The following is a 23,865-nucleotide window of genomic DNA, read 5'->3' as shown; positions in this document are numbered from 1 at the left end:
TAGAGGATGTTAAACTGCTACTGAGGTGAAACATTTGCCCAGGCAGTTTTAACGTGAAAAAATGACATTATGTAATAATACTACAACAAAATGTGCAGCATAACTTGCCTTTTCATGCTGCACAATTTAGCCAACACTGCCACAAAATGTGGTCCTCCCCTGCCGCATAATTTCAGTGATCCTGCTTATACGTTTCTTACCACCCTGCCTCTGCTGTTTTAGACATGCTGATCACTATTTCACACCTTGTCTTTCTGAAAGAAGGAACTAGGCAAAATGTAAGCCTCGTGCACGTTCAGCCAATAAACAATGTGAAAGGTTCTGGCCCAACTCTTGGGCACTTACCATACATTTGTGCAGGAACCCAAGGCGGCCTTATAACATGGAGGGGCATATTATCAAGGGGGTTTATCTCCGCTTTTTTGGCTTTAAAAGCCAAGAAAGCGGAGATAAAATTATCTCCCTATTACCTAGCTGTCGGTAACACCAGTTAGCGACAGCTAGTAGGAGATAGCGACCATCTTGGGCCCCACTTTGCATGTCAGTGATATTTATCACTAATGACATGCAAAGTGGGCGTGCCAAGATGTTAGCGACTGGAAACAGTTGCTAACATCGCTATCTCCTATTACCAACTTTTGGAGATATTCGCGCTAAGCGTGAATATCTCCAAAAGCTAACGCCTGCCCCTGAGCAGTTCTTAGCCATGTTATCCAATGGGAGGTGGATAACATGGCTAAGAGCATTAGCTCGATAATGCATGAATATCGCGGACTTTTCAGCGATATTCATGCATTGCGGCCGTTTTTTATCGCATTTGCGATAAACCTTGGTAATACCAAGGTTTATCTGCGGTAAAAATCGCCGCAGTTTAGCGGTAAAATTTTCTCTCTAACCAAGCAATAGCGATAATTATCGCTATTAACCAAGCAATAGCGATAATTATCGCTATTGCTTGGTAATATGCCCCGGAGTCTCTGGGAAGGGTGGAGGATCCTTCACCTGTCCCTTGGTAGACAATAGTTCGGTTACCTCAGAAGGAGTCAAGTAGATTTATTTTTATTTATTTTAGCGATTTGTAGAGCGCCTGGTGACCCGGAGGCATCCCCGCGCTATAACATTTGTGGAGACCAGAGGAGAAAAAGAGGGGACTTTATTTTGGGAATAGCCGCGTTTTCAGTTTTTTCCTGAAAATCAGATGACTGGGTTCCAGCCGCAGGGGGCGGGGAAGTGAATTCCACCCGGAAGATGCTTTAACGGAAAAGCGCCGGCCGCCGGTACGTGTCTTCCTGTATCTGGGGACGTTGGCCAGACGCTCATTATCCGAGCGAAGGGACCTGGGGGCCTTGTAAGGGGTAACCAGGTCTCTCAGAATAGCAGGGCCAAGACCATTAAACAGTTTGTGTGCAGTGCACAGGGCCTTGAATTCGACCCTTTGACGTATTGGAAGCCAGTGGAGGGCCTTAATTGCTGGTTTGGCTGATACTCTGGAAGGGAGGTTCATGAGTAACCGGGCGGCTGCGTTCTGCGTGCGCTGGAGTTTAGCCATGGTAGCTTCTGGAGCTCCCAGATATACCATGTTGCTGTAGTCCAGCCGCGCAAGGATCAGACCTTGGACCAGGAGTTTCCTGGATAGGGGCGGAAGTATTGGGAGGATCCTGCAGATAGAGCGCATGAGACCAAAGCAGGTACCTGCTGTTTTGGATGCTTGGGTTTTCATCGACAGCTCGGGTTCTAGCCAGACTCCTAAGGTCTTAATTTCTTGTTTCGGGGTGGGAATTTCCCCGAACACGTCTGGCCAGACCGATGGGGGGATGGTGGTCCATTGCTTGCCCAGAAGCATGACTTCAGTCTTTGACCCGTTCAGTTTGAGCGATGACTCGCACATCCAGTTGTGAATTTCCTTGAGGCAGTTCGGCAAATTGTCTGGATAGTTGTCCAGTTGGGAGAGTGAGACGACCAGTTGCGTGTCGTCCGCGTAGCTCACTATTTTGATCCCGAAGGGGGTGACCACGTCTTCGAGAGGGGCCATGTAAGCATTAAATAGAGTGGGGCTTAGTGATGACCCCTGGGGGACCCCGCTTGTGACGGAGAGGGTGGCAGAGTGGAAGTTGCCGTCCCATACCTGGAACGAGCGCCCTGAGAGGAAGGATTCTATCCACGTGAGCGCCGAACCTGCGATCCCTGCCGCAGCCAGCCGATGAAGTAAGACACGATGGTTAACTGTGTCGAAGGCTGCTCTGAGATCCAGGAGGATCACTGCCACTGACCCTCCTGAATCCAGAATGCACCTTGCCTCCTCGATGACTGCGAGAAGGGCGGTGTCTGTGCCATGGCCCGGGCGAAACCCAGTTTGGGACTGCCGTAAGAGGTTATTTGCTTCTAGAAACTGTGACAGTTGCCCATTGACCAGTTTCTCGGCCATTTTGCTGATGCAAGGGAGGAGTGAAATTGGCCGGTAGTTCGCCATGTCGGCCGGGTCCAGCTGGGTTTTTTTTAGGAGTGCCTTAACTACTGCACTCTTCCAGCTGGGGGGGACCAAGCCTTGAGAGAGCGAGATGTTTATAAGCTCCGTAATCGTAGGCACGATGACAGGGGCTACTGTTTTAAGGAATCTGATGGGGGCGGGATCCAAAGGGGAACCGCTTTTCATTTTGGCCATGGTTGTGTCAACCTCGTTCCGTGTTACTGCCCTAAAAGCAGTCAGCTGAGGAAGCAAGCTGCTTCCTGTGCGGTTGGTGGATGCCTCATTGTCCATGTGGTTCGGTAGACAGGGAGGGGGAAGGGAAACTAGAATGCGGGCGATTTTAGCGTTAAAGTAGGTAGCCAGTTCGTTACTTCTGTCTGCCGGGGGTGAGTTGGAGGAGGGTGGAGCTGGTATTTTCAATAGCTCTTTGGCAATGAGAAAGGATTCCCTTGCCGAGTTGGTGGAGTTTTTTATTCTCGTATCATAGTGAGAGGCTTTAGTGAGCTTCAGGGTTGATTTATAGATTCTCACCGACCTCTGATAGGTTTCCTTGCTGGTGTGCTGCCAGTCTTTCCTCCATAGCCGCTCTGCTTTTTTGCAGTTTTTGCGGAGAGTCCGGAGTTCCGGGGTGTACCATGGGGCAGATCCTAGTTTCCCGTTTTTATCCTCACGGGTTTTTATAGGGAGGATGGAGTCTAATGACGTGGCGATCCACTCCCTGAATTTACTGTCTGCGGTGACCGGGTCTTCCGAGGAGGTAGGGGTAGCAGAGTTCAGGGTTCTGGTCCAATCCTCTGTGGAGAGTCTGGACCATGCCCTGTCCCTGGTATAGGTGGTGGGTTTGTGGAGTTTCTTGAAGGCTCCTGGTAGGCGGAGAGGGACCATGAAGTGGTCCGTCCATGGGAGGGGGAGAGACTCTTTGGCTTGAAGGGTAGGGATGTTGGTGAACACCGGGTCAAGCAAATGACCTTTAGTGTGTGTGGCTCCGGAATTTGAGAGGCGGAGACCGTAGGCCGCCAGTTCAGCAATCAAGTCGGCTGCCCCTGTGTCTAGGGGGTCGTCGAAATTAATGTTAAGGTCCCCTAGTATCAAGAAGTTGGTAGTGGAGTGAGCCTGAGCAGCTATAACGTCCAGGAGAGCGCTGGAGAAAGGGCCCGAATGGCCAGGGGGGCGATAAACTAGGAGGCCTGACAGTGAGTTAGTCGGTGCTAACTGGATGGTGAAATGAAGGCTTTCGGAATCCAGGATATGCGCGTCGTTGGTTCTACAGGAGAGATAGTCCCGGTGGATGATGGCCAAGCCTCCTCCTCTACCAGATGGACGAGGTTGGGACTGAATAAGGAAGCCCGGGGGAATAGCTAGAACAACGTCTGAATCCGAATGATCAGTAAGCCACGTTTCCGAGAGGAACAGAATGTCGAGCTCGTGGTCTTCTATTAGATGATTAATTAGCAGTGCATGCCTAGGGAGTGAGCGACAGTTCAAGGTGGCCAATTTAAGAGCTGAGGGCATGGTGGGTCGGCTGGGAAGTTTGAGCTGAGCTGGGCGGCAGCGTGTGCAGCTGGTAAATGGTCCTTCAAGATCATGAACATAGTTGCATGTGGTGTCAATAGTGGGTCTGAGACTGAGGAGGTCCCGGCGCGAATAGCTTACCTTAGGGGAAGCTTGGTCCGGTAGGGGTTCTGGCCCTGGGCCCGGCCGTGCGCGGACGGGCGCAGACGGGCTTGCCTTAGGCGCGCCTTTGGCGCGCAAACGGCGCTCCCGCTGCGCTCCCGCTGCGCTCGTCCGCTGCACTGGTATGGCCGACACATTTTGTGGCGTGGGGGTGGGTGTGGCCTCGTAATGGGCGTGGCTACGCCTTCGAGCCGCGATGGCGGTTTGGGTGTTTTCCCTGTGTCAGCGCTAGGTTCCGCTGTATCAGGGGAAGTCAGGAGGGCTGCTCGGCGCATTAGGCAGGCGCTACTGAGTTCAGGTAAGATCGATTTTTAAAAACAGTGCAGGTGAAAGAACGTAATTTTAAAAGATCACAGAACAGAAGAGATAGGGACTAGAAAACGTGAGGGTGAGGGTCAAGCAAAAATCTTGGTAGGATTGAGAGGCTGTAAGAGAGGAGGGAAGATGGGAGAGGTGGGAGGGCAGTAGACCGGGATTACGTTTGGGGGGATGGCGGAGTGAAAGGCTGGGGATAAAGAGATTGAAAAAGGGTGTAGGGAAGAGGAAGACAGAGAGTAGGATTGAAGGGGATTAGAAGGATAGAAGACAGTGGAAGAGAGGAGTGGAAGAAGTAAAAAGTCAAAAAGATATAGCATACAAAATTCAAAATTTTACATTTCAGTAAGCATATACCGTTTCGTAAGACAATAATACTGCAAGAGTGATTTGAAGATTAAAAGTATGATTAAGACCTCAGAAGGGTTAAATGATGAGGATTCCTAGGTGTGCACACAGAGCGTTACTGAGTAAATAATTAGAGCTGTTAGACCGCCGTTTAAGACCGCATAAAAGCTAACTGAGGTAGATTTCTAAAAAAGCACACAAGGTAATCAGTGAATAATAATCAGAGCCGTTCACAGTAGATTTCAAACATGATATAGTAGTCACACAATTCAAAATAAATAAAATAAAGTGGCAGAGTGATTGGAATCTAAGAGAAAGATTAGGGGTGACAGAGAGAAGCTTAGGAGTGATTAGCAATAGTGGAAATTCGGGGGCAATAGGGGAAGAGGGCTGACTTGTGGTACTAATATAAGTTTGTTTAAAAGTAGGATTCAGAGATTAAATAAAAGAATAACTAATTAGGGTATATATATATAAACAGGAAGGTAAAGTGAGGTAGTACAAGGTAGAGGTAAAGTGAGGTAGTTCAAAGTGTGTAAGATTCCAAGGATTGAACATAGAGCATTAGAGATATTCCAACCGGAAAAGGAGTCCTACATTCAAAAACGAAAATAAAATAAAATAAAGTAAAATAAAGTGGCAGAGTGATTAAAATCATAGAGAAAAGATAAAATGTGGCAGAGAGAAGCTTAGAATACAAATCAATACAATAAAATAAAATAAAGTGGCAGAGTGAATACTTTCAAAGAGATAGGTTAAAAGAGACAGAGAGAAGCTTAGGAGTAATTAGCATTAGAGAGTGATAAATTAACATCGATCACAATATGTAACTGACAAGATAAACGGTGTCCTGGTTAAGGTCAGACCTTAAGTGCAAGTTCGAGGAATGAGTATCACACTGTTAACAAGGGGGGTGGGAGTCTGGGGCATAGATCACAGTATGTAACTGATAAGGTAACGGTGGCCTGGGTAAGGTTAGACCTTAAGTGGAAGTTCGTGGACTAAGTTGCACACATGTCCCTTCATCCAGATGCAGACGTCAGACATCCAATTCTGGTGATGCCTGTAGGGATGAACCAGAGCCAGTTTGATGCATCTACGGGAGGGGCCTGGGGTCAGTCACGTGATCACAAATTTGAATTCTGGATGATCCACTCAGCATTCCTTCCTTCTGAAGCATTGTCAATTGTGGAACATAATCTGCTAACAGCGCCAAGAAACCTCTTTGGCAGTGAACGTCAGTTTGACAAGTAGCCATGTAACATGAATGACCTTTGACCTTAAGGGGAGAGCAGAAAAGCCTTTTCCTAACTAGAAGGCCGTGCTACTCTACCCCATCTCAGAGCCTTTGAGGTGGGTCACAAACACCTTCGACCACGTCGGAGATGTACCCAGGGCCGGCTGGGTTTGGACTCCCACTTGTGGGGCTGAGTGGAGGGCTCTGCTCAGCCTGTCTGCCCTCAGGCACAGCACAGCAGCGAAGTGGGACACAGGGTAGAAAGCGCCCAGGAAATGACCAAGCCCCAGAGCTCTACGCCAATGCCCAGGCAGTGCGTGGCCACCCCTTGACATGAGAGATGTCTGTCCCACAAGCGGGCGAATACGGAGTGTCTGGAACGAGTCTCTCTTGGAAGGGCCCTGAGTTGTAGCAGGGGCGGCTGGTGACATTTGAAAGTGGTGGGGGCATAAAATTATGGTCGTACTGCACTGAGGTGAGCGAGCATAGCGCGCGAACCCTAACAACCTACGGGGGGTTTGAAAAAAGAGTGGAAAATGGTGCATTTTCAAGCAAATTCGACAAATTTAAATAAGAATAGTACATTTAGATGACCTAACACATGAAGTCAAGTTGGAATAAAGTAATTAGAAGTAGCAATGAGAAGTAGACCTTACAACATGTAAAATGAAGTTTCCCTTTAAAGTCCTTCCTAAATTGAGTAGCACTCTGACTTTGACATCACCCCTGAACGAATGCACGTGCAGGAGAAGTGCCAGCTAAACAGGAAATGCCCACCTTTTAGATTTATTACTCCAACGATAGAGCTTGGAATCAGTAGTGTTTTAAAAAAAATGTTCTCACCAATGAATTAAAAGCCGAATGCGGTAAAATGTAATATAGATCCCCACATACAGTAAACGGTGCACACACTAAAATGTGAAAGATTAACTCAGCACAGCCACGACCTCTATACCAAAGCACCCAGTCGTGGTTCGGGGGGAGGGGGGGGGGGTCGCGCGGGGGATCGGGTTCCGGGGAATGAAATAATATGAAGTAATTTTATTTTAAAAGGTAAAAGAAACTTACCTTATAGCCGGACCGGTCCGCGCCATCTCTGCTCAGTGAGCAGAGATGGTGACTTTGCTTGTGAGGTGCCAAGGGGTGAGGCGCCCCTTGGCGCCTCACATCACGCACGTATGGGGACTGGCAGCCCCTCGCAGCCAATCCTGGCGCTTGGGGCACAGGTTTCTCTTCGCCCGGAGCACGCCCATTAGGAGCCCAAAGGGCTCCTAATGGGCATGCGCCAAAAAGTGCAAACACAAGTGCGCATGGGTGGGCACGGGTAAAAAACTTCACCCTCTGTCCCCACTCATGCGCACTTGTGTTGCTTGCCCTGGTGACATGACATCATCATGTCAGTCAACATGACGCCACCCTGCCCACCCCCTTCAGACTCTGAAGGGGGTGGGCGATGTGATGTCATGCTGACTGACATGATGATTGGAATGTCAGTTCTCCTGAGGCCCGGCTGCCTTGGTGTCTGCGTATTTACTTTGAACCGTAAACCGCCGAGGGAGCTGCGGGCGGCTGTGGGCGGGCGGGGGGGGCTACGCCCCCATGCCCCAATGGACGCACCGCGCCTGAGTTGTAGCAGCCCCCGCCAAGACTGTGGTTGGGACGCACACTCAGGGCTTTAAGTGGGATAAAAAACTGAGGGTGTGGGGTCCTCTCAAAGGGACATGGCCAATGTAATTAAGGGCGTTGCTTAACACACGTACACTAAAAGTCTGTGCTTAGCATAGTGTGCCGCCTGACTTGTATTTTGCTGTTTCTGTCATTGCGTCCAGATATATGATACAATAAGTCACATCATACCTACAAGAAGCCAGGACTATTTGCTTTGTCAATGATTGTTAGTTGCATAAGATAAATAAGCAGCAACTATGGCTTGTATAGAATATTGAAAAAGCTTAGATTTAAAGCCCTGGTGACGCCACCACAATGTTGCTGGTCCTGAATTACAAAAAAAGAAAGGAAATCCAGAGAGAAAATGGCTCTCTTTAAATTATTTCCCTTCCCCTACAACACTCACCTGGCATGACGTCACGCCGTAACTTCTCCACTAGTGAGAAGTGAGCAGTGTGAGCAGGCGCGCACGGATGTGCCTGCTGTCATTGCAGTCTGGAAAAAAACGGACCGCCTGTGCCAGGGCACAAAACAGAGCTAGATAGAGACCTGTTTCGAGGCCCCCTTTAAAAACTGCTGCTGCTCAGCACCGATGAGACCCGGCCCACTTAAAGGCCTGCGCAGACCTTACAGGCCTGAGTAATTGAGTTTATGGACAGGGCCTACTGCGGGTACCAGTGCAGGTGAGGGGCGGAAGAGAAAGACCCCCAGCATGATCTTGCTCACTGGCAGCCCTCAATATTTCGAACAGGTGCAGCACCCCTACTAGGATTGCACACAGGCTGATGCATGTGCATTCAAAATCTTTTAGAACAGGTTGACACCTGTGTGCCTTTCTAGAGCATGGCTACTTAGACTGCGGCGAAGGTGCTCCAAATACAATGAACTATTAGGTTACTGCAATTTATCGACGTGCGGAAAAAACAAGAATCTACTCAAACAGGTCTCAGAGTGACGACACTGCCTTATCTTCAGGCTGCTGACATGGAATATTCCGTAAGTGAGAATAGACCTGGCATATTCACTCACTCATCCACCTACACATTCCTCTCAGTAAGTTAAGTTCCTGTTCCAGACCAGGCGTAACGAAACTTGAGGGGGCCCCCCTGCAAAGCACATGGAGGCCCCCCCCCCGCGGCACGGCCCACCATGCCTCCCTCCGGCGGCGTGGCCCACCATGTACCACTTTGCCCCACCACGCAGAAATCTGGCAAATTTTGCTTTGAAATCTCCAACATTTAAATGAAATGCCTCTATATTGTCTTTCTGTAAGTTCTAGTGAGAAAGTGGGAAACACTCTCAACATACACGCTATGCCATTTGCAACAATCCTGTCAAAAGCAGATAATTTAACTGAGGCGTTGGGGGTCTTCTATGTCGCCTTTGACTTCAGAGTACACATTTGAAATTATCTTCCACTAAAAACTATAAACATTGGTTGGCATCGCCTTCCCATGGACAAACCACCTTAGCATCCCCATTACAGGTGGTCTTCTCGAACTCTCAACAAGAAGTACCACCACCAAAAAGTACAAGAATGGGCTACATCCGCAAAGCAACTACGTTTGTCTCTCTTTCAAACAATACCTGCCAAAGAACCACTCCAACAAAGAAATCCACCTCTGCCTACCCTCTACTATACTCAGCACTAGCCAACCTGCCGCTTCTGTAGAACATACGTCTAAACTTGGAGGACGAGGGGAGTTAGGGCTGCTTGCGGAGCGAAGGTTGGAACTCGGACTCGCCCGCTGCAGAGACCCAGGTGCAGGTTGCTGGATATAAGGTCTCATGGAGGATATGCCCCACTAATAATGCATGATCCCATCCCGGACCCTTCACGTGGTTCATTCTCATATAGGCTAACATTCTAGAACAGGAAAGTGGGAGATTTAAAAAAAAGAATCGGGGTGATGTACTTTCCACATTGACATATTGAAATAGCATTCATTTTAGTGGACAGACAGCTAAAATAACCCTTTTTTGGCTTCAAAAATTGTGATTCTCTTGCCTGAATTGGGTCTGCTGGCACGTGCGCATCTTGGATATAGCCAGCTGAGGGAAAAAGGACTGACAACAGAGGCAGGGGTGAGGCAGGGACAAAAGACATAAGAGCGCCAGGTCGATGTATTGCTTGGTGTCTATAGACCTGGGGTTAGCGAGTAACATATCTAAAGGATGCTGCAGGGAGTTGGAGCCATACGAACAAACCATCTCTCACTGCAGGGAGCATTATTAGCAAAGTGTTAGCTGTTTCTGTAAAGCATTTGCAGTCAAGGGGCTGCTTCAATGAACCAATACAAACATAAGGGGAACCATAACCCGAGATCTGAGTTTGCGAAACTGCACTCCCACAGCTTGCTTCTCATGATGTTTCATGCATAAGTGCATTTGACATATGTCATCACTGATAATAACCTGTTGAATTGCACAATTCAACAGATTATTACCAGGGATGGTCTTCTTAAAGAAAACTTTGCATTCATTTGGGATTTTTTGTTGTTGCAAAGAACGCATGATGTCGTTGCTACAGACTTTCCAATGATGAAGTGATGTTATTGCTTGGGTTAGTGCACTGCCTATTTTTCTAGCTTTTTCTAGAACCATTCTAGTCTGTAGCTTGGGTGGCCAGCGCTGGTTGGTTAGCGCAATAAAAAAAATGAATAACCAATTGATCAGTAGCCTTTGAGTCTGACACATACACGCTAAATGAAATCAAGGATCATCATCTTTTTCCATGAGTCGGCATGAATGTGGCTATTCTGCAGACCATGCGCAACATTACGTGAGGACAGACAGACCTGCCCATTCCGTCAGTGAGCTGGCCCTCATCAAAAATGTGGTGAACCTAGCTGCTCGCATACCCACAGCAATCGGTGCCTTTACCATCCATTCGCTACTATCCTGCAGACCATGCGCAACATTACATGAGGACAGACAGACGTCACCTGACCTCTGCTCTGATCCATGTGTATGTTTAGAAACGCAGGGAAATGTAAAAAACGTTTAGCAAACATACGTGATACCATCAGAGTTACAGCTGTTCACTTAACCTCTATTACCACATAACACCCATAATTCTTTCCTTATATATCCTGCCTGCATAAAAAAGTGCCTGCTTAACAAACTGTTATACAGTTATAAATATGGAGAGGTTGAAGTCTGGACAAAGAAACAGATCAGTATAAACACAAAGACAATAGCAAATGAAAACATATTATCTTCTGTATCCCGCTATTATTTATAGCTTTAATTTAATTCTACATAAATGAATTAAAGTGTACATCGCAGCTCTGTGAACCTAATTGCTTTCAGACGTTTTCTTGTTTCTACAAGTGAGTGAATTAGATTTTCCAGAAAGATTAATTTTGATGTTATTTTTGTTGGTATGGTGCAATCATTCATGGGGTGGGGAGAACATTACAGAGGTGGTGTCCTTGATCTTTAAATTAAGTATTTCCATGTGTGCTTTGACATGTCCAAGCATTGTTGAGTAGACCTTTGTATGGATGCTCAAAGAGTCCATTTATATGATGCCTGTTTTGTTTCTGAGAAACTTTGACATCCTCCCAAGGAGGTTTTAGTGAGTGAAGTGGTGTGCTCTGAATGTGACACTGGTGTAACAGACAGCTAAAAGGGGCCCTGCCGTTTTATTCTTCAGCCTTACTGCTGCTACTTCTTCTGAATTTGAATGCCTGTGGTATCAAATATAAGGACACAGTTGAACCATGCTGCATCTAATTTTATTTCTCCCAGGTACTGTGTTGAGCCAATCTTTGATATATTATTTGTGTAGACCCCACTTTATCTACCAAATCTGAGTAACAAGCAGAACATTAGCTTTTCAGCATGTCAGTACCACTCTTGCTCGCAAACAGCCTGAGTAACGAACAACGGAAATATTTGTTATACTCAAAGGAGTCCTTTTGATGTTTAGAATACTTATAAATAAATCAGCCTTTCAACCTTCTGTTTTCTGGCACTGTTTTGGGCTTAAGAAACCGCACAAAACACTCTTCCTTCTCTTAACAATTTCTATTCCACACTGGGATGGTGCTTTTCACTTTATCCAATTGGGCTCTGTAGTTAATAGTTGTAAATGTCTTCCATAATTTTTTCTACTCTTTCCTTTCAACAGCCTTGAGAAAGCCCTGGCTCTACTTGCCGAACAGGGCGAAACACGTGTCGGCTGTTCTTTTTCTGTCATGTTACAATATAAATGTGGAAAATGACAAAGGTTGTCTTTTGCTTTACTAAAACTAACAGAACATTGATAAAAGAGTGAAATGGGTACAATGAAGTGTAAAATATAAATAAAAAGAACTATCCACACTCTGACAAACTTGTACTGTGTTGTTCTCAAAATAATGAATCTAGAGATTAAACCATTGATGGTGAGAATATATAGATTTGAAACAGAGGAACATTTGCTCAAAATCCTTTTTCACACCAGTTGCGCTATGTGGAGCAATCTTGTAAGATCATACTTTAGCATCAACAAACTCTTGCACATCGGCCGAGAGGACAGAGCCATCTGAATTCCTTAGTTCACTAATCTATTCGCCCTCTCAAACATCCATTGCAGAATGGGGAATACAAGGCAACTCTCATATACTTTACATCATTAACTGCTAAAAATGTGCACATCTTATGAGACACAAAGTGTGTACCATTGTCTGTAACAATTACAGAGGGTGAACCCTCAATGGAAACACCTTTTTTATGGTTTTGATTGCATTGCCTATACTGGGAGAAACACAAAACATATGATATAACCGCTTAGAGTGGTAATCATTTAATACAATATGGTACTTGATGTTACTAGGTGACCCCTCATATGGACTCAAAAAGTCCATACCAACTTTGCCACATGGTTTGTCTGGAAAAGGAACTGGATGGAGAGTTGTAGCCATCATCTTCCATTTTTTATCAGACATCAGACTTTCTGCACATTAATCAATCCAAAATTTGACCTGAGACTCTAGAGAAGGTGTTGGACAGGCCACATGAAGGGCTCGCTCCCTCCCCGCAGGACAGGGCCCGGGCCACCGTCAGCACCATTGCCCGGCCCAGCCGCCATCTTGGACACGGCACCACGCGGCCACGCGGCCTCAGCCCGACCCCAACCCTGGGCCTGGCCAGGCCCCGACATCCCGGCACCACCCTCCACCCAGGAGGTGAACGGACCACTTGGCAGGTCAATGGGAGTAAGAAGTGTCGATGGCTCTCCCCCGCCAGGTGCCGAGCACCCCCAGCCTCCTCGGGCGCTGGCTCCACCCCCCTGCTGGGTGTCTGGACTCCCTCATCCCAGACCTCCCGACCTCCAAGAGCGAGGGTCCGGACATCAAAGGGCGCCAGACCTATAACTGAGGCCGCCCCAGGACAGGAAGGCAGTTGTATCCTGGAGTCGAGAGACACCGCGACGAACTCATCCTTGACGGACTGCTGGCCCTGCCACAGCCCTGCCTTGTGAACTATTGTCCTGCCTGCTGGCGCTGCCGCGGCCCTCTGCAACCTTCATCCTCGTGGGACCTGCTGGCGCTGCCGCGGCCCTCTGCAACCTTCATCCTCGTGGGACCTGCTGGCGCTGCCGCGGCCCGTTGCAACCTGCATTCTCGTGGGACCTGCTGGCGCTGCCGCGGCCCGTTGTAACCTTCATCCTCGTTGGGACCTGCTGGCGCTGCCGCGGCCCGTTGCCACCTACGACCTCTTCGGGACCTGCCGGCGCTGCCGCGGTCTAACCCATCCGAACACCGAGCTCGAGGATTGTGAGCTATCACCGTTACACCTCAGTACCCGTGGGTACCAAGACTGTCCCGCTACCCCCTTCCCTTACTAGAGACTAGAATTGAGAGGATCATTGTGTCCTGATCGCCTTGTATCGTACCACTCTACTACCAGAAGTGCCTATAAAAGGTGTTACCCTGATCTTTGTGTGGTGTCCATCTGTGGGGGGGAAGTTACCTGTCTGTGCGATCACTGTGCTCGGCCGACCCTCCAGGTCCCCGTCTAACATTGGTGGCTAGCGGCGCGATCCGAACCAACGCGTACCGTACAGACAGTAACTCACCCTACGACTAAAACCACAATGACGACCAAAGAGAGCGGATCGGCGGAGAAGTTCCAGATGGAAAAGCTGGAAGAATACAACCACCGAGAGCTCAAACAATTTTGCATGGACTTAGGCATTGCTACCACCGGGCTAAGCACAAAAGAAGACTTCAAAAACGCCCTAGAGGCCTGGACAGAGACAAATACCGCAACCCCCCGGGACCCCGCAGCCCCGGAAGTCAACACCACCCGGACGGAAGAACGGAGAACAGGCCCTTCCCGTGAAGAGATCCAAGAGCGGTAAAAAAATAGATTACACGAGTTAGACTTGGCACGACTCAGATTAGACGGAGAATTGAAACTGGCGGAACAAAAAATAAACTTAGAACACTTACGGCTCAGAGAAGAGCGAGAGGAAAAACAGAGACAGAGAGACCTCGAAGAAAAAAGACTGGCATACGAGCACGAGTGCAAACTAGCGGAGATAGAAATACGCAAACTGAACAAAAACCTAGGGGTGCCCGAGCAACCGCACTCCCCGGGTCCTACCGAGCAGAAGGTCCACATCCCCAAGGATGTGGTCCGAGAATATCACCGGAACGACGACATACAGCAGTGGTTCAAGGCCTATGAGATTGCCATGACCGCCCACCGGGTCGCTCGAAGTGACTGGGGAGCCGGTCTATGGGGGAGATTCGTCAACGAGGGTCGTGATGCCCTGCTGCAGCTTCCGGACCATCAAATGACGTCCTATGACCACATGAAGGCCGCCCTCCTCAGTCGATATGGGCTTACACCCGAAATGTATCGCCAGAGGTTCCGCAACTGCACCCGGATCCCAGGTACGACGTGGTTGGAATACGTGAACTATTTCAGCCGAGCCTTCGAGGGGTGGATCAAGGGTAACAACGTAACCACTTACGAACAACTCTTCAATCTCATTGTGTGGGAGCACCTCTCCAACAACTGCTTCGTCGAGCTCAGGCAGCACCTCCTCGACAGTAAATTGACTGAACCCCGGCAGCTCGCCACCGAGGCTGACCGGTGGGAGAGCACCCGAGTGGCCCGGAGTGGGCCGAATGAGCAGAACAGAACCAACCAAGGTCATCATCGTCCCCGAGGAGGAGTAGGAGGCCCGGGCCGGGGCCGAGACGCCGTCCCGGCCGCGCCCACTAACGCCACCCCGGCCCCAGCAGGCCGGGGAAACCCCCCGATGCGCCCGGGGTTCCGAGCTAACGTGACGTGTCATCGATGCCAGCGAGTCGGCCACTATGCCAGTGACCCGACCTGCCCGAAGAACCAGGTCCCCGGGCCCCGCCAGATGGCGGCCGCCGCCCTGGGAGAAGAACAAGTCTCCGAAGACACGGAGACCTATGAGTCGGAGCAGTTCGAGTGGGAACCCGCCGCCATGACCCTGGCATGCCTGGGAGGAAGAGACATGGTCCCGCGGACTCCCCTACCCGCCAACACTCGGAAGTACAGCCAATGGGTGAACATCAATGGGCGCAAGGCCGAGGCCCTGCGTGACACCGGGGCCAGTGTGACGGCCGTCCGTTGTCACCTGGTGACCCCAGAACAAATCCTACCAAACGTACTTTGCCCCGTCCGATCGGCAGATAACTCGGAGAGCCTGTGTCGGATGGCCTGCGTCCCCTTCGAATGGGGAGGAGTGACCGGCATGCTGAAAGTAACTGTCCGCGACGATGCCCCCGTGGACTGCCTCCTGGGAAACGATCTCGAGAGCTCCCCGTGGGCCGCTGTGGAAAGAAGAGAGCATCTGGGGATGTTGGGTCTCCCGGACTGGGCGTGCGTAACCACCCGGTCCATGGCCACCCGCACCATCCCTAGACCAGAAGAACCAGAATGGGCAGCACCTCCGCCCTCGATCACTCCAGAAGAAGACTTCCTCCAGACCGACCACCCGGACCCCACCACAGAGGGGTCCACACAGCCCCCCGAGCTTCCCGACCTGGCTCAGTGGCGTCAAGAAGGGGGGCCCACCCAGGAACAATTCCGGCAGGAGCAAAAGACCTGCCCCTCCCTCGAGGGATTGCGACAGCAAGCGCTCGCCCAGAGCCAAGGGGACACCACCGGGGCCCACTGGGTTTATTGGGACAATGATCTCTTGTACAGCGAGCAGAAAATCGCAGAACTGGGGGCCGGACGAGTGCTGGTGGTGCCCCTCCACTTCAGAGACTTCCTGTTGAACCTAGCCCATGATGTCCCCCTGGCCGGGCACCTGGGCCAAGACAAGACCTACCACCGCCTGGTGACTCACTTTTTTTGGCCCAAAATGAGAAATCACGTCTCCAACCATTGCCGGTCCTGCCCGACCTGCCAGGCCAGCGGGAAGAGCGGCCGCAAACTCAAGGCACCCCTACAACCATTCCCCGTGGTGACCACCCCGTTCGAAAGGGTGGGAATAGACATTGTGGGGCCCCTGGACCCCCGAACAGCACAGGGGCATCGCTTCATCCTGGTCCTGGTGGACCACGCCACCCGCTATCCTGAGGCAGTCCCCCTTCGTACTATAACAGCCCCAGTAGTGGGTCGAGCCTTGATGGGGATCTTCTCTCGAGTGGGCTTCCCCCGGGAAGTCGTCAGCGACAGGGGTACGAACTTTATTTCAAAGTATATGAAATCCCTCTGGCAGCAGTGCGGAGTCACTTACCGCTTCACCACCCCCTATCACCCCCAGGGGAACGGACTGGTCGAGCGGTTCAACCGCACCCTCAAGGGAATGATCATGGGGCTGGAAGAACCCCTACGCCGCCAGTGGGACGTGCTACTACCGTGCCTCCTCTTCGCCTACCGAGAAGTCCCCCAGAAGTCCCTCGGCTTCAGCCCCTTCGAACTCCTGTACGGACACCCCGTTCGCGGGCCTCTCAGCCTAGTGAAGGAGGAATGGGAAATGGCCCCCCTAAAGACCCCTCCGGACGTCTACAAATACCTCCTGACCCTCCGAAATCAGACCCGGAAATTCAGGGAGATCGCTAAAGCCAATCTGGAGGCCAGTCAAGAGGACATGAAGAAGTGGTACGACCAACATGCCTCCTCCATCGAGTTTGAACCGGGTCAGCAGGTATGGGTGATGTCCCCCATCGAACCGTGTGCCTTGCAAGACAAATGGACGGGGCCCTTCAAGGTGATCGAGCGCAGGAGTCCCGTCACCTATCTCATCGACCTGGAGTCCCCCCGGAACCCCCTCCGGGTCCTCCACGCCAACAGGCTCAAACCCCACTTCATGCGCTCAGAGCTCAGCCTGCTGATGGCGACCGACAGTGGCACAGAAGGAGACTCCGAGCCCCTCCCTGACCTACTGAGGACCCGGGAAAGAGATGGTTCGGTGGACGGGATCCGACTCTCCGAGGCCCTGACCCCAGAGCAGCGTCAAGATTGCCGGACCCTCCTGCTGCCGTTCGCAAACCTGTTCTCCCTCGCACCCGGAGTCACCTCCTGGTGCCTGCACGACGTGGACACGGGGGACAGTCCTCCTGTCCGACACCGGGCGTACCGAGTACCGGATCGGGTACGTACATGCATCCAAGAAGAAGTCTCCAAGATGCTCGCCCTCGGGGTCATCGAGCCTTCGGACAGTCCCTGGGCCAGCCCGGTCGTCCTGGTCCCCAAGGCCGCGGCACCGGGCACCACGCCGGAGCTCCGATTCTGCATCGACTATCGGGGGCTGAACGCGGTCACCCGAACCGACGCTCACCCTATCCCCCGAGCAGATGAACTAGTCGACCGCATGGGGGCAGCCCGCTACCTAAGCATCTTTGACCTGACAGCGGGCTACTGGCAGATCGGCCTCACCCCCAGGGCCCAAGAACGTTCCGCTTTCTCCACCCCGGACGGGCACTACCATTTCAGAGTGATGCCCTTCGGCATGAAGAACGCTCCAGCCACCTTTCAAAGACTGGTGAACCAGGTATTGGCGGGCCTCGAAGAATTCAGCGCTGCCTACCTGGACGACATCGCGGTATAAAGCCGCCACTGGGCAGACCACCTCCACAACCTCAGAGCGGTCCTGCAGGCCCTCCAACAGGCCGGCCTCACCATAAAGGCCAGCAAGTGCCAAATCGGCCAGGGGTCCGTGACCTACCTCGGACACCAAGTGGGGAGCGGTCTGGTGGCCCCCCTCCAACTCAAGGTAGCTGCCATCCAGTCCTGGCAACCCCCCGAAACACAAACAGAGGTCCGAGCCTTCCTGGGGCTCACCGGATACTACCGGCGGTTTGTGAGGGACTATGGCAGCATTGTGGGGCCCCTCACGGAACTCACGTCTAAGAACAACCCAAAACGAGTCAACTGGACTCCCGACTGTCACGCGGCCTTCGAGACGCTGAAGGCCGCCATGTGCACCGCTCCGGTGCTCCAGGCCCCCGACTACAGCCGCGAGTTCATCGTGCAGAACGATGCCTCCGACCATGGTATTGGGGCCGTCCTCTCCCAACTGAACCCCGAAGGAGTGGACCAACCCGTGGCCTTCATCAGCAGACGCCTACTGCCCCGAGAACAGCGCTGGAGCACCATTGAGCGAGAGGCCTTCGCAGTGGTATGGGCCCTCAAGAAGCTCCGGCCGTACCTCTTCGGAACCCATTTCCGGGTACAGACAGATCATCGGCCCCTGCAATGGCTCATGCAGATGCAGGGGGAGAACCCCAAACTATTGCGATGGTCCATCTCCCTGCAGGGGATGGACTTCACTGTGGAGCATCGCCCTGGCCAAGACCACGCCAACGCGGATGGCCTGTCCCGCTTTTTCCGCCTCGACGAGGAAAGTCCCCAAGAAGATGGGTGACTCTCCCCGCCTTCAGCTGGGGGGGACGCATGTTGGACAGGCCACATGAAGGGCTCGCTCCCTCCCCGCAGGACAGGGCCCGGGCCACCGTCAGCACCATTGCCCGGCCCAGCCGCCATCTTGGACACGGCACCACGCGGCCGCGCGGCCTCAGCCCGACCCCAACCCTGGGCCTGGCCAGGCCCCGACATCCCGGCACCACCCTCCACCCAGGAGGTGAACGGACCACTTGGCAGGTCAATGGGAGTAAGAAGTGTCGATGGCTCTCCCCCGCCAGGTGCCGAGCACCCCCAGCCTCCTCGGGCGCTGGCTCCACCCCCCTGCTGGGTGTCTGGACTCCCTCATCCCAGACCTCCCGACCTCCAAGAGCGAGGGTCCGGACATCAAAGGGCGCCAGACCTATAACTGAGGCCGCCCCAGGACAGGAAGGCAGTTGTATCCTGGAGTCGAGAGACACCGCGACGAACTCATCCTTGACGGACTGCTGGCGCTGCCACAGCCCTGCCTTGTGAACTATTGTCCTGCCTGCTGGCGCTGCCGCGGTCCTCTGCAACCTTCATCCTCGTGGGACCTGCTGGCGCTGCCGCGGCCCTCTGCAACCTTCATCCTCGTGGGACCTGCTGGCGCTGCCGCGGCCCTCTGCAACCTTCATCCTCGGGGGACCTGCTGGCGCTGCCGCGGCCCGTTGTAACCTTCATCCTCGTGGGACCTGCTGGCGCTGCCGCGGCCCGTTGCAACCTGCATTCTCGTGGGACCTGCTGGCGCTGCCGCGGCCCGTTGTAACCTTCATCCTCGTTGGGACCTGCTGGCGCTGCCGCGGCCCGTTGCCACCTACGACCTCTTCGGGACCTGCCGGCGCTGCCGCGGTCTAACCCATCCGAACACCGAGCTCGAGGATTGTGAGCTATCACCGTTACACCTCAGTACCCGTGGGTACCAAGACTGTCCCGCTACCCCCTTCCCTTACTAGAGACTAGAATTGAGAGGATCATTGTGTCCTGATCGCCTTGTATCGTACCACTCTACTACCAGAAGTGCCTATAAAAGGTGTTACCCTGATCTTTGTGTGGTGTCCATCTGTGGGGGGGAAGTTACCTGTCTGTGCGATCACTGTGCTCGGCCGACCCTCCAGGTCCCCGTCTAACAGAAGGCCATCAATAATATAATTTGATGAGTTGGCATTTCTTTGAGATATCTAAGTGACCACAGTGTGCAGCTTTAATAATATCCCCCCCTAAGATTTTCTGGTGGAATAGACAAATCATGATGCATAATCATGTCATTGACAACAGACAACTCAGATGACACCAGACAAAAACTCTTTAAATCACCGGACAACTTTCTGCCCTCTAGCCAACCTCCTATTATAAACTCCTTGATTTGGTTGAGTTTAGTGTACTTAGCATAAGCCAACAACCATGATTGCTCAGTGACAGGAGCACATTCTTTAACAGCATCCACGACCTCCACCACACACTCAGTGTCCTCAACATCATCATCATCATCATCATGTTCATCAACGAATGCCATACGTGATAAGCAGTGGTGGCCCCTTCATTAAGGTGGAGGAGGGCCGCCCCTTCCTGCCACAACCCTCAAATAAAACAGGTTTTAAACCTGTTTTATTATCGTTTTATTGTAATCCCCTGGACCAGCACCCAGGACTCTGATAAGTCTTGGGGTCAGGTCCCGGGGATGACACTGCTAGTGGTAGTGAACTCCCTTCATTGCGCATGATGATTTGTCTGGCCGTCTCAAGCCGGCCAAACCCTCATGCGCAGTGAAGCTCTCTCCAGCCCCAGTTGCGTTGCTGGGGCTGGATAGACCAGGCACAGCCTCCAAATCTGCCTGGTAGCACAAGTTGTCTGCGCTCAGCCCAATCCCAATCCCAACGCTGCTTTCAAAAGCTATGGTGTGTTCCTTACCTTCTACCCACTGTCTTAAAATAGCTTCTAACCCAGTGAGGCTTGCATCAACAGTAAGGAAACACCTACAGTCACCCCGAAAGGAATTCAGCACAAGAGCCTCTACAATTAGATCTTTAACTTTGTTAAAAGGTTGAGCGAGCTCCTCAGTCCAAAAAACTGGCATAGTACTCTGCTAATCCCAAGAAAGATTAAAGAGTATATCTATCCTTGGGAGGTGTAGCTTCACTAACAGCCTTAATCAATAGGAATTTAAGTCTAATGTCCTCCGATGACACAGTGCGACCTAAATAATCAAGTTGTTTAATACAAAACTTGCATTTGTCCTTTTTTAATTGTCATACCAGTCTTGGCTAACACAGATAAAACCTTAGTATTAGTTACCATGTGTGTCTCCCAATCAGAAGCAAACAACAAAATATCATCCTAATAGGCCTGGACCCCCGGAATGTCATCTAAAAGATTATCCATCAATTTCTGGAAGACACTGGCCGCGGAGGCCAGGCCAAAAGATAATCCATACTAATATTATAAAGAGAGAGCCCAAACCTTTGAGGCGGGTAATCTCAGTAACCACAGCACCAATCACAACACCCATTACAGCGTTGGAAAGGGTAGTTGCAGCAGAAGGACATAGGCTATGCAGACGGACACCATATAAATTTAAAAGGTAAAAGAACCGTGCCAGCAAAGTAGTCCCTTGTGAGCGTGTCTGCGTTCTGTTGTGGGCGTGTGCTGGGGCGTGACAAACGCTGGGGGCGTGTGGCACGTTCCGCCCTTCATGCCATGTGAGTCGTAATTGCGCCGCATCAAGGGGCACGCTGGGGGCGTGACACGCTGGGGCCATGACAAACGCTGTGGGCGTGTGTCCGCGCTGTGGGCCGTGACACGCTGGGGCCGTGACAAACGCTGTGGGCGTGTGTCCGCGCTGTGGGCGTGTGTCGCCCTTTATGCCATGTGAAGCGCCAATTACGCAATTGCGCCGCATCAAGGGGCATGCTGGGGGCGTGACAAACGCTGGGGGCGTGTGCTACGTTCCGCACTTGACTCCATCTGGGTCGTACATTAATCAGATCGTCTGCTGTGGCCGTGTGCTGGGGGCGTCACAAAGGCGTTCACCTCGAAGCGTGGTAAGTAACCATTCGCAAGACTCCCTTGGGGGACTGCCCGTTGTCTCACACATACTGGGGGTGCCGAATGCAGTGTGTGCCTTGGCCTGGGTGCGTCTGAAAGGGCCGATCGCAGTGTGTGGCTTGGCCTGGGTGTGTCTTAAAAGCACTCGGGCCGAAGAGCGTCGGTGTGGGTCAAAAAAAACTAAGAACAGCGGGAAACAATCATTCAAGACTCAAACAATTCTAATTATTAGACGGTCGCCGCTGGCCCTCAAGCGGGGGCACATGCAACTGAGCGTGTCTGCGGGGACAATTACTGCAGCCTCTCATGCCCGCTGTTACTGAACTATCACATTAAACCAAATTACACGCGCCTGCTAACATCAGCCAGGGCTGTAGCCGGGCTCAGGCGGCGGATCACTACACTAATTACATGCGCCTGCTAACATGAACCAGGGCTGCAGCTGGGCCTCAAGCGGGGGGACATGCAAATGACCGTATCTGAGTACACACATTACACACATTCTATTTCATACCCGGACAACGTCGGGACGGGCTGCTAGTCTGAGATATTTGTAAACTTCAAAAGGAGTAATGGAAGTAGTAAGTTCCTGCAAGTCGACAGTCAGGGGAATTTGGTGGTACGCCAAATGTAGATCTATAATGGAAAAAAAGTAGCTCCTCCTACCTGGCAAGAAGCTCTTGGATCTTGGGGAGGGGTGACAATCAAAGGGGATGTTCTTGTTCAAAGAACATAGGTCAGCACAAAGCCTAACCTCCCCAGATTTCTTCCTCACCACCACGATGGAAGAAATTCATTCAAAAGAGTCACACGGCGCTATGACCCCTTCATTACACAAAGTTTTAAGAACAGCCCTAAGTTCATCTCTCACACTCAGGGGAAGGGGGCGTACCTTGTGAACTACCAACTGAGCATCTGACTTGAGGCAAATATGGTGCTGAAATCCCTTGATAGTCCCGAGTTTGCCAGCAAACAAACTGGGAAATAGTCTCAACACCCTCTCAATGTCCAACAAGCGTACCACATCATCCACACAATCCTTGTGAAGACCTTTCTCATGAGGAACATCCTTTATATATCCATCAGGTACATATCCAAAAGAAATGAGATGGTCTGAACAAGGTACCAAATACAAACCAATTCTCGCTAAGTGCTGCCAGCCAATAATATGATGTCTTTTAACAGCCACATAAACCTTGCCGCGAATTTACCTACCCAGACACTCCACCCTGGACATAAAGTACTCCAATATGTCTGTATCAGACTCACCAAATGCCTTGGGGTTCACATCCAACTGAATTAAACTGACTATACCATTCCATTTGTCAATAAACATGAGCTCTGACAGAATTGTAGTTGGTGAGCCTGGGTCAGCCATTACTGGAATTTCAATAATACCAAATAGTGCAATACACCAAAGTTCCTTAACCTTTTTAGCATCAAAAGTAGCATTACATTCCACTGTCAACAAAACTTCATGTAGTTGCTCAGAACATGGTTCAACAGGATCAGCCAGCTCAACGATGTTAACTTGTGTCGTTTTTTTGCCAGATCTACAAACTCCTTGGAAGTGACCAATTTTCTTGCAAAGCATGCACCTAATGCCAGTTGCAATACAGTTAGGATTGCAACTGAGGTGTGTCCTAGAGCCACACCTAAAACAAAAAGTAGGACCCATCTTAAAAGGTTGTCTAGCAGGTTTAGCAATACTCACAGTACTAACAGAATTAGGTAGTAAAAAAGAAAGGTTTCCCATTAGTGTCCTTTAACAGAAAGGCCAATCATGCATCACTTATCCACTCACTTAAAGCACGTTTCATCAAACGAAAGTAATAATAATAATAATAATAATAAAGCACTTACAGAGAAAACGACAATTATATTCAAAATATATCATTGTTTTTTTATGACAAATACATTTTGTGATATATTTTGAATATAATTGTAATTTTCTCTGTAAGTGCTTTATTATTAATATTACTTTTGTTTGATGAAGCGTGCTTTAAGTGAGTGGATAAGTGATGCATGATTGGCCTTGCTGTTAAAGGACACTAAAGGGAAACCTTTCTTTTTTACCACATAGTATCTGGGTGCTCCATTCCCTTTGGTTTAAAGAACTCCTCTCCTTGTTTTTTGACACTAACAGAATTAGGACAAACTTTCCCAAAAACTTTTAGAGTATTCATAGAGTGTTCATTATGAAGCATCCTTGCTGTAACCATCGAGCATTCAATGCTTGTGGCGATGT

Source organism: Lissotriton helveticus, chromosome 1_1 (genome assembly GCF_964261635.1).
Source record: "Lissotriton helveticus chromosome 1_1, aLisHel1.1, whole genome shotgun sequence".
Lineage (NCBI taxonomy): Eukaryota > Metazoa > Chordata > Amphibia > Caudata > Salamandridae > Lissotriton > Lissotriton helveticus.
This window is presented reverse-complemented; position numbering follows the sequence as displayed.